The sequence below is a fragment of the Adiantum capillus-veneris genome, chromosome 8 (genome assembly GCF_014529385.1).
Source record: "Adiantum capillus-veneris isolate H3 chromosome 8, ASM1452938v2, whole genome shotgun sequence".
In the NCBI taxonomy this organism is placed as follows: Eukaryota; Viridiplantae; Streptophyta; class Polypodiopsida; order Polypodiales; family Pteridaceae; genus Adiantum; species Adiantum capillus-veneris.
The window spans coordinates 57395965-57411212 of NC_140938.1; the positions used below are offsets into that span (position 1 = coordinate 57395965).

Below are 15248 nucleotides of genomic sequence, written 5' to 3' on the forward strand. Positions count from 1 at the left end.
ACTCCTGTCACAACTTGATGACGTGGCATGACCCAGGACATTAAAGTAAACTCATGAGTTTTGACCCTCATGTACTCGTGAGGGTCAAAAAATCAATAAGCCACCTTTGTACATGGCTTAAAATTTCCCCAAACGGGTGGTTTGAGGTCAACTAACCAAAAGGGGGCCAAAAAAGAAACCAAGGCTCAATTTCTAGGTGAAACTGTCACACATCTGCCAATCCAAAATTTTGATTGACGCAGGGAATGGTTCATTGAATTCCTCTAACCTAAAACTACATGCATGTCATGACAGATACCCACTGTAGTGTAGCAACATCTGTCAAAACGCTTGTACAAACTATTTATGCAAGAGGGTTCAAAACTAGAAAACCTAATCTAATGGACTCCTCCCAGCATGCAGTTCCTACAAACAAGCTCAGAAAATTACCAGTACTAATCCTCCTAGGATTCTAGACACTCCTTTCTAAGAAGTGGAAAGCTGGCTCTGGAAGTCGATGAAGCATGGCCATGTGGCACACAGAGCCATGTGCACGTAATATGACTATCATGGACTCATGATAGAAGGCCATCGTTGGTAGAGGTATTATTGTGCCAAGCAGGGCCTAGTGGATCACTATGCCAGTTCAAGGTAGCCTTGTGAGCTTCTTGAACATTTATACGCCCATCCATATGAGTGCACAAGCTGAGTTTAAGTCACATATTGTGAAGTCTTTGCCTCATGCAGAGCAATTTCCATTGGAGGGAGACTTCAACATGCTTTCGGACCCTTTGGATATGACTGGCGGCAGCCATGCTACTCTACATGGAGCTGAGTTGGCGGCTTGGGAGCGCCTATGTATGACTTTGAAGATTTCGGATGTATGGCAGCATGCAGGCTTTGTGCAGCCCTCAAACAACCTCTCTTTCTCTCAGTACGACCGCAAGGTAGGAGGGGTGAATCTATCCACCAGGACAGACTGTTTTTACGCTAGTGAAGACATATCAACTTGCACTACCAGTGGGTACAAAATACAATTTTAAACTTTTTGACTCCAAACACCCCATTCTTCCATAACAACCAATGAATGAATATTAACAATACATTATAAGGAAAATCTATTATAAAGAAAATGCAGCCTACAAGCCATCAACAATACATGCTAAAGAGGAATAATAATCTAAATCAATCTTAAACTAGCCGTCAAGTTATTCCTTCTCAAACTTGTATTCTAGGTAGTATGTGGAAATGACAGAGTAGCCAGCAAACTTCTTGTGATGTAAGAAAACTTTTCTTGTTCCTTCTGTGTCAAAGTACTCTAAGCTATTCCAAGTCCAGAAACCTCCCCTCCTGTAATTTGAGGGTGAGGAATGATGAGCTTGGTTACTGTGCCAAACTTACTACACTTCTTCTTCATGTCATTGTATATGCCTGCATACTCTTGATCATCCCTCAAGTTATCAATTGAAACCAGCTGAGTCAAGCTCACAACTTTGGTTGGAACCTCAGACGGTGCATTCCCAGCCTGCCCAACAGCATCAATCCACCTAGCCCCATTGTGCCAACACCCACAGCATGCAGAGCTAGCTGCTTCTGAATAGGCTGTTGGGCTTGTTAGAAGATGTCTCATTGATCCGGTCTAGGTTCAGTACCCATTGATGCACATTGAATTGTGAGTGTCTTGTCGCCCATTTTCAAACCATTCAAGGCAGCACACACCTATCCTGATAAACACGAAATGAATAGCCTTTTGAGACACCAGTCTCCCAATCTTTGCCAAGTTCAAAGCCTGACAACGGTCCAAACGATTCCAGCAGTTCCTTTAGTTTCAGTTAGATAATACGGCACACCACCAAGAAAAATTTTGTTAATCCAGCAGCACCACTTGAACAACCAAGTGTAAGCCCAACTACCATTGTTACAAGGAATGGCCATTTTCAGCTCCCGTTCCCATTCCAACTTTCCATTTTGAATTCTCATTCCATGTTTCAAACGTGAGTGTCCATAACAGGGAATGGTAATTCATACCCGTTGTCCCTCGCTCCTCGTTCTGATTTCTCATTCCGGGTAACTATGCCAACTACAACTAGATTCGAATGGGGGCTTGTCGGACTTGGAGCTAGTGTAGCAGCTAGTGTTAGATTGTACCCTCAAAAATTATGCCATTCAGTGCCATAGCCTTACTTGCTTCCTCAACACTCCTCATCTCCACAAATGCTAATTATTTTTCATGATTGATGTAAACTTTTACGCCCACGTCACCTGGCCTTGCTCTATTTCCACCAATTGCTGCCATAAGCTGGCTGAAAAATGTTGCTATTGTCTGCTCATTCACTAGAGGGGCGAGGCTGTCCCACATAAATCCTTCAAGCATACCGTGTTCCCTGCTGTGTCATAGCTTGCATCGGGACAATGGAAATGCTCCAAACTGGGTACCAGCAAACAGAACTGTCCTCGGTAAGACACTAGGTATTTCTTGGGGGGCCCAGCAATGCAACTCCCGACATAGCTGCAGCATTAAAAGGAGCCCTGTCAAACCCTATTGCGATCTCGAGAGGAAGAATGAGACCTTCCTTGGATCAAGAGCTAGATCCTCCTCTCGAACATGTCTTGGTTTTATGTCTGGGTCTCCTATCACCGTCATAATCCCAATGATGTGCTGGGTATGCAAGCCCAGTTGTGGGAATGTCCAATGTCCGTGTCTAGCTTGTGGGTACAAGCCCTATAGCATGCAGGTCAGTTTTAGTTGTAAGTCAAGTCATGCATGGAAATTTTTTGCTATTGTAAGGTTTTTATACACAATAATTATCAATCAGAGAGCATGTGGTTTACTTTCTGTGTCGATTTTTTTTTCTCTCTCTCTCTCTCTCCATCTCGCTCTCGTTCTGTAGACCTACTCTCACCATGTTTCCTTCTCGGTGGCACCCACCATAGGTGCTCTCAACACGTGGTATCAGAGCCTACGATTCCCAGGCCATAGGTGTGGCGGGCATAACGTCTCAAGGTGCTGCTCTAGGAGGCACACAGAGCGTCAAGCTCTCAGGCGGGCAGGAAGACAAGCATAGCAAGTTCGAGAGGTGCTGAGGTCTCGGTTTACAGAGCCGAAGGGTGCATGAGACTAGGAATAGGGACCCGCAATTGCGCAACCACAGGAAAGAGAAAAGCCGAGCACAAAGCTTGTGAGCCACGCCGTTGGAGGCTACTGCGGTGCCATCCTAAACCCCTACTCGCTGCTCGTGGTGCTTCAAAGAGCCGAGGAGTCGACTGTCTGACTACAAAATCGTTAATTTTTTTTAAGGTTTTGATTAAAAAATCTCCTATTGAAGGTAGGGTTCACACATAGTGTGATTACCCACTAAGGCCAGCATTTCAAACCATCCACATACACTGCCAGGCTATTATCAGTGGTATTCCTCCTTGCATTGCCTGTGCTACATCAACAAAACAAAAAAAAAAAAAAAACATTCCCGTAGTGACAATCAGGATTTTCCAAGCTTCTTAAAAGGCTCACTACAAAGAAGTTTACAAACTTGTCAACGGTCGACATCGACAATACTTGGAAACGGCATAGACGGAGCAGTCACAAAAAGACATACACATATGCAGCTTGATTCGAGGTATTTTGTACCAATTGAAGCTACCCATGAAGCTAGTGAAGACCCTTCCAACAGTTTGCTTCAAGAACTGGTCGGCCTATCAATAGTCTACAGATGCAACACATGAAGATCTGCTTCGAGATTGCGGTAAAAAATTTCACAAAGTATTTTTGTCAGTTTAGTGTCATAGATTTGTCATCTTTGTATATTGTCACAACCATCATAGACTTTTTAGTCAAAGCCTCTTTTACCTTAAAGTTGTCAATCGTGCCAAAAACTTTGTACGGGTTATAGACACTGCCACATAAAAAAGTGGTAACACCACTCCTTTGTTGTTTGGTCGGGTTCTGGTATGTCTCACACTGATAGTTGTTTTGAGGGAACTACACACACATACCTATGTTATAGTCAAGGGGGGGAGTACTACTCATGGTTTCAGGTGATTGGACTCTGCCATGGTCTGTGTGTATCAAGTCCATAGTCAGTGGTTTGGGCTTGAGGGGGGGGTTGTTGGGTATGCAAGCCTAGTTGTGGGAATGTCCAATGTCCGTGTCTAGCTCGTGGGTACAAGCCCTATAGCATGCAGGTCAGTTTTAGTTGTAAGTCAAGTCATGCATGGAAAGTTTTTGCTATTGTAAAGTTTTTATACACAAAATAATTATCAATCAGAGAGCGTGTGGTTTACTTGTTGTCTCTCTCTCTCTCTCTCTCTCTCTCCACATCTCGCTCTCGTTTTCTGCAGACCTCCTCTCACCATGTTTCCTTCTCCGTCTCTCTCTCCATCTCGCTCTCATTTTCTGCAGACCTCTCACCATGTTTCCTTCTCAGTGGCACCCACCATAGGTGGTCTCAACATGATGCCTGTTACAATCTCTGCTCTTATCTCTCTCATGGCTTCAACGGTAATGATGTTCCCCTTCATGCTCACAATTAGACCTCTCACTTCCATGATCCTTATCTCTATGGAAATGACTCTCTCTCTCTCTCTCTCTCTCTCTCTCTCTCTCTCTCTCTCTCTCTCTCTCTCTCTCTCTCTCTGTGGGAAACACTGCAGATTCTCAAATCTCGACAATCTATACTTAGTAAAACAGCAAGTTTTAACACTATTCCCTCAAAAATTCTGGCAAATGACACTCCCCAGTAACAAGACACCCATGCACAATTAAAAAATCAAAAAGGCCCTGAAGCTAAGAAGTTCAAAAACAGCCTTGGCTTCTCCTACCTGATCCTCTCTGCTTTCAGTCGAAGCTAAATCAACTACTTCTTTCTCTCGTAGAAAACCTTGGCCTTAGATTTCCTTCTATCCTCCAGCTCCTTGATTGCATCATAGTGGTACAACCCAAAGAGAGACTTCTGTGCCCAATCTGGAGCCTTAGAACCTTGAGGGAACTTGGAATGACAGTCCTCTTCATCTTGTCATGAGGGACTGGAACTCCTTCAAATACCTTCAAACGCTCAAGCGCTATAGCTTCTCGCTTTGCCGTATGAGTAATCATAACTCTGATGGTTCTCCACAAAATTTGAGAAGGTGCATAAAAGTGGATAGGACCCTTCTTGCATCCTCAGGACTATATGACACGGGCATGGGGGCATGGGATCTACGGTGAGAGCATTGAGCGCCGTAGATCTTGTCTGCATCGCAAAGAGTAATCTCGGGTATAAAAAGCATTCTTGGCGAGATTACTTTTTGTATCCGAGATTACTTTTGGTCACATTTGGTATAAGAGTAACCTTGGATCCATACAGTCACAAAAAACATGCGGGTGCTCGTGGATAGGACATGGGAGTCGCAAACGTGAGGTCAAGGGTTCGAGGCTTGGGTGCGAAGTAATCTCGGGTACCCGAGATTACTTTTTGTAATTTCGGGTACCCAAGAATACTTTGCCATGCCCAAGATTACTTTGTCACGATCTATGGCTCTTCTTCATCCCACCGTAGATCCCACCCCCTCCTGTCATCTTTGATTGTGCTTGACAAGTCCTCCTGAAGGCAAATCTCCTTGCATTGGTCTGTCACTACTTCGGCGGGGATATATTTCTTGAAAGAGTGGGTGTCCATCATCACAATCAAAATCAATTCCAAAGCATGATATATCAATTTCAAATCCAAATCCAAATATCTGCCAACATATATCCGGGTAACAAAAGCATGCTAGGGATAGTGGTGGTCAACCACTGCAGTATGATTTCGTGATCGGTGTTGTCTAAATCGACGAATCTACACCAAGAAAATGTGATGTTTAAATCAGTGAATCTGCACTATTGCTGCCTAAATCGATGAATCTACATTTGGTATTGTTTAAAAAACGTGAATCTGTAGTTTGTTGTTGTGCTGCTTAAATCGACGGATCTGCACTGAGACAAGTGGTGTTGCTTAAATCGACGAATCTACATCAAAATGAGCATTGACACACTACCTAAATCGATGAATTTGTGTGCATGTGATCAATGGACCAGACAAGACATAAAAAAACAAACCATTTACTACTTCTGTGCCACCACATTGGAGTATAGTGGACTAGGAAAGCACTTACAAAGTGTTGTTCACGAACCCAAAGCACCTCAGCTCATGTGAGTAGCTGCAAAGCTTAATGTCAAATCCTCTCAGTAGAAAATACATTCAATGCAAGCACAAGCTAGAACTTTAGGGACGGTTAATTTCACAATATGTCATAAGAGAATATACTTAAGCAAAAGATCTTTTTCCTTTCAAATTGTCCAATGGTATCATCGTTATCGCAAACTGCATCAGTTTGTCCCCATAAATTTGACTGTAGCAAGAAAATAACTTACAAGGAAGTAGAGAAGGTGAGTATTATCGCAGTAGTATATTAAGCGAGAACGTTGCAATATATGCAGATGAGAGATGGTTCATAATGACAAGATCTTAAGACATATGTCAACAATAGATATATTTAGGAATTGACTCATTAAAGAATTAATATGCTTTAGAAAATAGTGAGAGATTACGTACCTGGAGGTGGTTCAAAGAAATGACTTGTACTCAAATTGTCAATGCTAGAAAATTTCTTAAAAGTAAAGAACAACAACAAAGTTATCATTGGGTGAATGGTATTCAAGATAAACAATTAGATTATCTAAAAATAATTTGTAGACTAAACCAAAGGACAAATGTTCAACTGCTTTTAATGCAATTATCAACAAGAGAAATTTCATGACATTTCTATTCTCAATATACAGTAATAGTGTTCACTCTGCCGCTAGGTTTATGTCCATAACAAGAGCAAAAACAAGTGATGATTGAGTTAATCGGTGAAAATAAGTGCAAACTTGAAATTCTCGCGGTTTCTAGGTCAAAATTTAAAGCTTTTTCCGGTAATTACACTAAACTTGCATAAATTTTTGAGTGTTCTTAAAGGCAAGCTAGAGAGCTAATCGGGAGTTTACAAGGTTAGTCGGTCAAAATACAGTGGACTACATGGTGTCTAACTCTAATGTTTTTTTTAAATTATAAAAATACATACGCTTAAAAAAAAAACATTAATAAAATAATAAGAATTTGCAAGCATAGCTCAAAAAGACAAACTCGAGAAATAGCGAGGTCATCCACAGTGAAGGTGATCCTGGACAGGACGTGGCTGCCATGTCGACATACCACAGCCATGGCGTCCGCCTTGTGTGACCATGTTTCTTTTAGGCGCTGCTCAGCATTTGCGCACGTTAGAGGAATAGCACCTCTTGCACGTTGATTTTGGGTGTGGACATGCATGTCTTAGGCTTGTGATACACATCATCGGATGCCATGTGCTGGGTTGCATGATTCGTTCTTCAACATTCGTTTTATTTGTGAATAATGGTCGATTAATACGTTCTAAATGTTTATTCGTGCGTATTATTCACTGCCACATCAACTTTTTTCAAAAAAACGTTTTATTGCTTACATATCGATCAATAGTTTATCGATTGATTATGTATCGATCGATAAGTGAAATCGATCTATATGTTTTCGATCGATATAGTAGTAGTATATAAAGCCCAAATTTGCGTGTTTTAGCTACAATTCCCTTCACCAAAGTGTCAGGTTACCTCCGACATAGTAAGGTTGAGTTGTCAACTTAAAAAATCTTTGATTTTTTAAGATTTTTTTTTAAATGTTTTATACATTAAAAATAAATTAATTATATAGATTTGAATCACCTATAATTCTTAACAATAGGAGTTATTCTTTAACTCTATTGCTAAGTTTAAATAAATTACTCTAAGCAATAGAGACTATACTTTTAGCTCTACTTGTTTAAGAATAGATAAATAATGTACGCATTAGAGGCTCCTTCTCTAGCTATAGTGCGAATGTATAATTCTAAACATTAGAAGCTATACTCTTAGCTCTATTTGATGGTTAAAATCTATCTATAATATGTGCACAAATAATAGTGTTAGTTCATACATTTTGGAACATATACACATACATGTAGGGTCTTTTGGTTGTCATGAACAAGTGTTCTTACCTCCATATAGACATAGAATAGGTCCACTTAGTGCCTCTTGGTTGTTATGAGATGATTCTCTTACTTCCAAGTGAGGTGTAAGGTATGAAGTAGGATTCACTTGGTTGTTATCGAGCTTATGCTCTTACCTCTTAGTGAATATGGTGGATTACCTATAGAATTCACTAGGTTGTGATCGAGTGAAATCTCTTACCTCCTAGTGAATATTAGTCATGCATAATACTTGGGAGTCACATGGATGTTATCGAGCTCCTACCTCCAAGAGACATAGATAGTGGAATGTGAGATGATTCCATCGCTCATTTAGGTTGTCTTGAGCAAACGCTCTTTACCACCTAATAGCCAAGAATGATATATCCATTGGTGATCTTCCCTAAAATATTATCTTCACACTATTCATTCATCATTTTAATTTAGCAAATCATATCTATAACTTTTTATCTTTCTCATTGCGCTATTATGGTGAAAAATTATAATCATAGTGTATCTATTGATTGTAGGATATATTTTGTTGAAGTTAGAAAGCATGGTGCAAGGAAAAGAGTGGTTGTATGTGGAGGAAAAAGAGAGCGTCAAGACAGTTTCGTTTTTGGAATGCAAACATTGTGGACATAACGTACCATGCAATGCAACTCGCATCAAAGAACATTTATTCGGCACTAATCCCAATGTGAAAGAATGTGGAGCACCACCTAATGACATATGGGTCCATTTTGCAGGGTATGTAAAGAAATGCAAATAGGCAGGACTTCTTCCTAAGAGACAGAAGGGTATGATAGGTGCGTCATCTATCAACATAGAAGAAGTGAGTGTAGATCAAGAAGACTGTGGACCTTCAATGTGATAGATGGCGAAATGTAAACATCTTTTCATGATAATGTATCTCACTTTTTCTCACTGTAGCTCCCTCTTGAGCTATATATCTCACTTTTTTGATTTAGTAGCAACAAAGTCAAGTATTGAAGAGAATTTGCATAAACATAAGTATTGATGACATTGCTTGGCAATCAAATAAAAAGAAATTGCTTGACTCTCAACAAAGTCATCAATTAGCAACTCCAAAACAAATTCATTTCCATAAACATAGAGAGAATACAATGAGTCTAAAAAAAGGACGGGATAAATTGCCATTATAATTTTCAACTACAGTCTACAATGTCTTTAAGAAATTGTGATATCCACCGCTTCTTCAAGATCTGCGTTCAATGCTGCCTCAAGTATATCCACCGTTTCTTGAATATCTGCCTCGTGACTTGGTCCTGCCTCCTCAGGCAAGGGAGAGAGAGGACCGTACCGCGCTTCGTATCTAGCAAGTTTTCCCTTTAAAACAACTACTTCTTCTTCTTTGGCTGCCAACTTCTCTTGTAGAGAGAAAATGCTCTCTCCTTGGCTGGCTAGTGTAGCCCCGTAAGGTTAAATATTAACAATTTGTTCATGCTTATCTGGTAGGAGCACAACTGTCCTCTTTTGTGCAGGTGGATCTGCCTCCCCACGATGCGCTTGTGCCCTTTCTTTAGCTCTTCCAAGTCCGACACCAGCGTTGAAAGGACAGTCTGTCCAAAGGATGCGCTTCTTCATTATATCTTTCACGAAGACTTGCTGGATTAAGTACATGGAAACTTGATTATTTTTAGGTAGACAACGCTCCTTTTGGATGAAGCGTAGGAGCAACACACGCGCGAGCCCTTTGTGTTTCAAATCTGAGATTTTCAATGGTTGCCTTGGCATGACCCGACCTCCTGAAAAGTACATCTTTCACACAAAAAAGAGGGACAACACTTGCGTACGTCTTCCAATTTCATTGGTTCGTCCTCCAAACCTTTGGGCTCCGCGGCCTCAACAAAGAATGCGGAGAGGTCTTGAGCCCCGTAACGCATGCTCTCCTCTGTGAGGATGCGTTGAGACTCTTCAATTCGTGATCGAGCTCACCGTCGACATTGGGAGGAGGATATGGGGCTACCATTTCCTCTCGAATCACATGACAATAAATAATTAGATCAAAAAAATAGATACACATTGATTTAAAAATTACAATCAATGGTATAATCAGTGTTAACATTTACACAATTTTAAAATTCACATCTCTCTCATCAATTTGACAACAACAATGTAATAAACTAGCATGAAATTTCAAATCAATGGACATGAGACAAGACAAAACTATATCATTGCAAAGTATAGAAACATTTTCAAATTACAAGGTATGATTTCAAATTTCAATCATTGGATGGCCTCAAGCCTGCACTATCTGGGAGTGTGCGACCAACACCCTTAATGCCTTGTAACATGCACGCTAAGGAGATCATGTGAGGACTTGCGCTTGGTGGGATTGGTAGATACACAAGTGCACAGGACTTCCTGAAAGCGTCTGAGGAAAGCAATATAATTAGTCTCATCATCCTTAGGTAAATATTTAAGGAGTTCTTGAATGTATTTACACAGGGAGTAGATATCTTGGCTGCATATGAAGACTGGAGGATTTGTCGATATACATTTGGGAGCCACCCACCAATATCGCTTGCTCCAAGCTTCCCAAGCTTGTCGATGAGAGAAGATTTGGCAACTTTGGAAATGTGTTCTCTGTGGGGAACAAGGTTGCACTACCCAATCACATACGCCTACATATGCTCTAGCCCATCCAAAATGCAACAAGATATTACTCCCATTAACATCATTGTGAGTGATGTTATTCGCGTGCAAAAAGATGAAGGTTTGGAGCAATCCATTAATGACAGGCCATATATTCTTCTTGACGCCTTCAACGGTCCCCTCGGTGTCTCTGAAACCGTACCCTTGCTCATGGCCACATTCTTCCCCTCCTTTTGGAGTCTCTCTAGCCAGTGGTTGAGGTTTCCACCATTCCACATCTTGAAGATGAGGGTGGACACTTGCGTGGCGTCTCGCCAATCCCAGAGCAAAAATGATTCCACTATGAGTGATATTCATAATTGTGGCTTCATGTAGTGCTATGTCATTGGCACTCTTATGGCCATCACACTTGATTAGCTTGCTAGCATAAAATTCATCTGTGAAGGTTTCATGGTTGACTTTCACCTTCGTGACCATGCCTTATCTACCTTCTCCAATGCTTGATTTGTGGAAATTCAATGCAAGCCATGCACATGATGACGAGGTTGCATGATTCTTAACTTCCCATGTTGGGAGGCATTGGATCATTGCTAGAGATTGGTACTTCCGAAGCGGCAGGCACTTCGGGTACATCCTTGGGCTCTTCTTCGATCCTTGGTCTCTTTCCCTATTGCTTTCTGTAGAGGACCTCTACTTCCTTCATGCGGTCCATGAAGCCAGACTTCCCTTTAATTTGCTTGCCAAGGGTTTTTGCAACTCTGCAAACTTGCCCTATGATTCAAATCACGTCGTGGCCCAACTGAACACCTGTAAGGACCACAGAATTTAGCAACTAGTGCTGCATATGTAGCAGTACATAACTCATCCAAAAATGATTTGTATGAGGACTCTTGCAAAACTTCCTGGAGGCGATCACTTTGTAATCCATAAAGATGAGTGCATACGAATTCTTCGACATATTTGCGCTCAACTTTTGTTATCTTGCCTATAGTACCCATGATGTGTGTAGAAGCTAAAACAAAAAAAACAAAAATTCAAAACTTCTCAGCAGTATAAGTGACATGTAATACAACACATTCTAGTCATTCTTTACAACACAGCCATTGGGCAATCACCCTAAGCCCTAAACCACAGGTTTACATGAATGTAACTTATGATTAATATACACAAGAACATGCACATGATTATGCATGATGTTAATTATGATTTTTCATATCATAAAGAAATATGTTATGATTTTTCAAATCAAAAACCTCGCATGTATGAGACATTATCAATAGGAATGTGACGAAGTCATAGAAATACGCATTATTTTACAAATTACAAAGATTAATATAAAATATGGTGTCACATGTGTATCCTTCTTATAGTAAGGATCTAAGCAAGTCCTAAGCACCAAACGCAGGGGTTTTATTCCTGTTGTAAGAGAAAAGGATAAACATTCGATCCAGACGCCGAGAACGATTATATTATAAGAATCAATAGCTCATCAGATAATGGTTTTTTTTTCCACAAATTGTGTCTGAGCGAAACTCCTCCCGTTGTAAGAACCGAAGATCGTGACGCAGGGAGTAGTTTAAAGATTACACTTCTCATTATACAGATCTACAATGTACATCTACGAATCATGTGGTCCATGACTACGTATATTGAAAGGTGTATAGCTTAAAGACTCACTAGATAAAAAATTTATTCGCACAGATTGTGTCTAGGAGTATCTTCTTCCGTTGTAAGAACCAAGGCTCAGATGTAGGAAGAAGTATGTTTTTTGTAAGCTCACATTTCATTGGAACTTATTTTACCTAAAGCATCGTACAAAGTAAGAGTGTCGTGAGACATATCAAACAAATGCACATGCTATCTAATGGTCTCCTAAAACACCATACAAAGTATGAGTGACGACAAGCATATCAAACCAATGTACTGTGTTATCTAAATTCCTAAAACATTGACTCAAGTAAGAGCAAGAGTCAATGTTTTTTTTAATTATTATTATTACTATGGAAGTAAGATAGAAACCAGACAAGGCATAGTAATTTCTATATCTTAAATATTAAACTGTTATGTGACTAAGAGGGCCTGAAGGCGTATCAGAGACACATACAATAATATAATCACATGAAAGTAAATTTAAATTATTCGCGTATAAAAAAACAAATTTGAAGAGAAAAGATGCTTACCAGTACGCGAAGCTGACCTGCTCGAGAGTATAAGGTAGAGAGTGTGAGCTGTAGACAACTAGAAAGCTCCAAAATCGGTATCGATCGAAAACGTATCGAAGTACGACGTGCGTTTTTTTTAATATAAATCTAGCGTATTGATCGATAATTTATCGATCGATAGATTACAAATTATTCAAAAGTACCTCGTATTTTACGATAATACGCAAATAATGACGAGTTACTCGATATAAATTACATTATTTGGTCGAATAAATGCAATGCGGGCCATGTATGAGGTGACAGAGTCTGACCATGGTGCCCAACACAGATCTTTGTTGAGCTTCCGTGAGTGTAGTCAAAGTGGTGGACAACTCAAGTCAAGAAAGCATGCATGGGCAGGGATAGCCCCTCGGACACAAAGAAGGGGGTGGCGACCATGACATGGAATTCAACTCATCTTGGCGACACCTTGTCCACCATAGTGTGACACAATAAATCTTGAAACACCATTTTTAATTTGCCCCGCTCACGTAATGTCTTCTCTGTCTGTCCATGTGTGACATGGGCCTTGTCATAAAATCTAATATCTAACCAACCCAAATGATTTTCTCATATTAAACTGATCATTTAATGTGGGAGAAAAAAACGGGAACAAGGGTTAGAATATAGACGTGTGCTTACAGATCTATCTCCACATGGGGCCAATGGTAAAGGGGTCCAAATGAGAGATGGTATGTCAAAGAGCAAGGCTAGCTAATGGAGCTTAAAGACCTTAGGGTTAGCTTCATTAAAGACCTCCAAAGGTTTAGTGTTAAAAGTCCTTTGACCTTAGGAAAGCTAGGGCTGAGCTTAAGGTGGGAACCCGACCCAAGCTTGAGGTGCTTAATGACTAAGGTGCTAAGGTGCTCCATGACTAAGGTGCTTGAGGGGGTAAGGTGTTCCACAAAGTCAATGCATATCCCTACACAAGGGGGGGCGAGCCCTCATTGTAGGGGCTAGAGAGAGAACACACACACACCCTCACACAAGGCAAGCTTGGTGCAAAGAAAGCAAATAGGACACTTGTCAAGCTCCTCTTCATGTTTCCCTCATGGTGTGCCTAAAGCCTATTGGTTGTCATCCCAAGGAGTCCAATGATAATTTAGTTAATTTAATTAATTTTTTATGCATTTATCAAGTCCTCTCTCTCAAAGGGGAAAGGGGCACACTTGTCCCAAGGCTACCCTTGCTGCTTGATATGCAGTAAGCCTGCGATTGGCCAACCTTAAGGAGGTCCAATCATGTGCAAGATAGTGCTAGAAGAGGGGGATCAACCAAATCAAGGAGGGGGCTAGCTTGGGATACTCTCCCTCACTCTCTCCCTCTCTCTCTCTCTCATTGTGTGAAGTGCAAAGTGCAAGAGCTCCATCTCCTTCTCCAAGCTAGTAGAGAAGTTGAGAGCCTACACCAACACTCTTTGCTATGGAATGCAAATCCAACCAAGAGCCATGCTTCAATGCTTAAGCTTGTCATCTTCTCCATCTTCATTACTATGCTAGCAAGAAGAGTGATGATAAGCGAGGAACTATTTCTTTCTCCTATGAATGTTTCTTATTCCTCTTCCCTACCCTCATCTCGGTGAGTTCACTATGTGAAAATTTCATATAGCACGCAAGAGGTATTTAAATAATCCCTTACTTGTATATTTTCAAGTATTATAATCACCCCTTATGTATATATTTTTGTAAAAAAGTATCCCTTATATATGAAAATTTTCACTTTCTCAATTAAAAAACCCTTTATGTAAATACATTTTTCTGTAAATGTACCTAATTATAAATATTTTATTTTGTTTGCACGTGCTATCTTACATATTTCCTAGCGGACGCCCCGGGACCCTCATTCCCCGCTAGCTCTCTCCACCTTTGAAGGTGTTTGAGGCCTTGGAACTGAGGTTGGGGATGGTCAATGCCCGGGGCGGTCACTAATCAAAAGCTTCCTATATCACGTGCGTTCAAGAGGTTATTAATAATACCTCATTATACATACTATACTTACACTACGTGCCTATTTAAAAAACCCCCACCCCCGATGTATGTATACATTTTGATATTTTAATAATCCTCTCTGGTTAACTCACATGATAGCATATACATTCTAAAAGTGACCGCCCCGGGGGTTAATGCTTTTTACAAAGTGTATGTTATGCTCATGATGCATGAAGCTTTCCATCTTCATTTCATCACCTAGGTCACAAGGAACACAAGATTGTATCGTACCAAGTCTCTCTTGATGGGAGAATCTATAATACAAAAGCCTATTGGAGGGGGACCGGCGGCTCCACATCAATCCGTTCCTCAATTTTTGTCAAGTTCTCTAAACTCTCTCTCTTTCAAAAGTATTGTTCATGCCAAGTTAATTAAAAATTATGATTAAGTTGCTACCACTAAATAAGTTCACCCTCTATGTTCTCAA

The 15248-nt window shown here is 40.5% G+C and overlaps 2 pseudogenes; both read right to left on the reverse strand.

Moving 5' to 3' along the window:
* Positions 1 to 1187: 1187 nt before the first annotated feature.
* LOC147452192 (splicing factor U2af large subunit B pseudogene) lies at positions 1188 to 1959 on the reverse strand (annotated as a pseudogene).
* An 8-nt stretch (positions 1960 to 1967) lies between these two features.
* Positions 1968 to 15248, reverse strand: part of LOC147452193 (uncharacterized) — a 32740-nt pseudogene continuing 19459 nt past the window's right edge.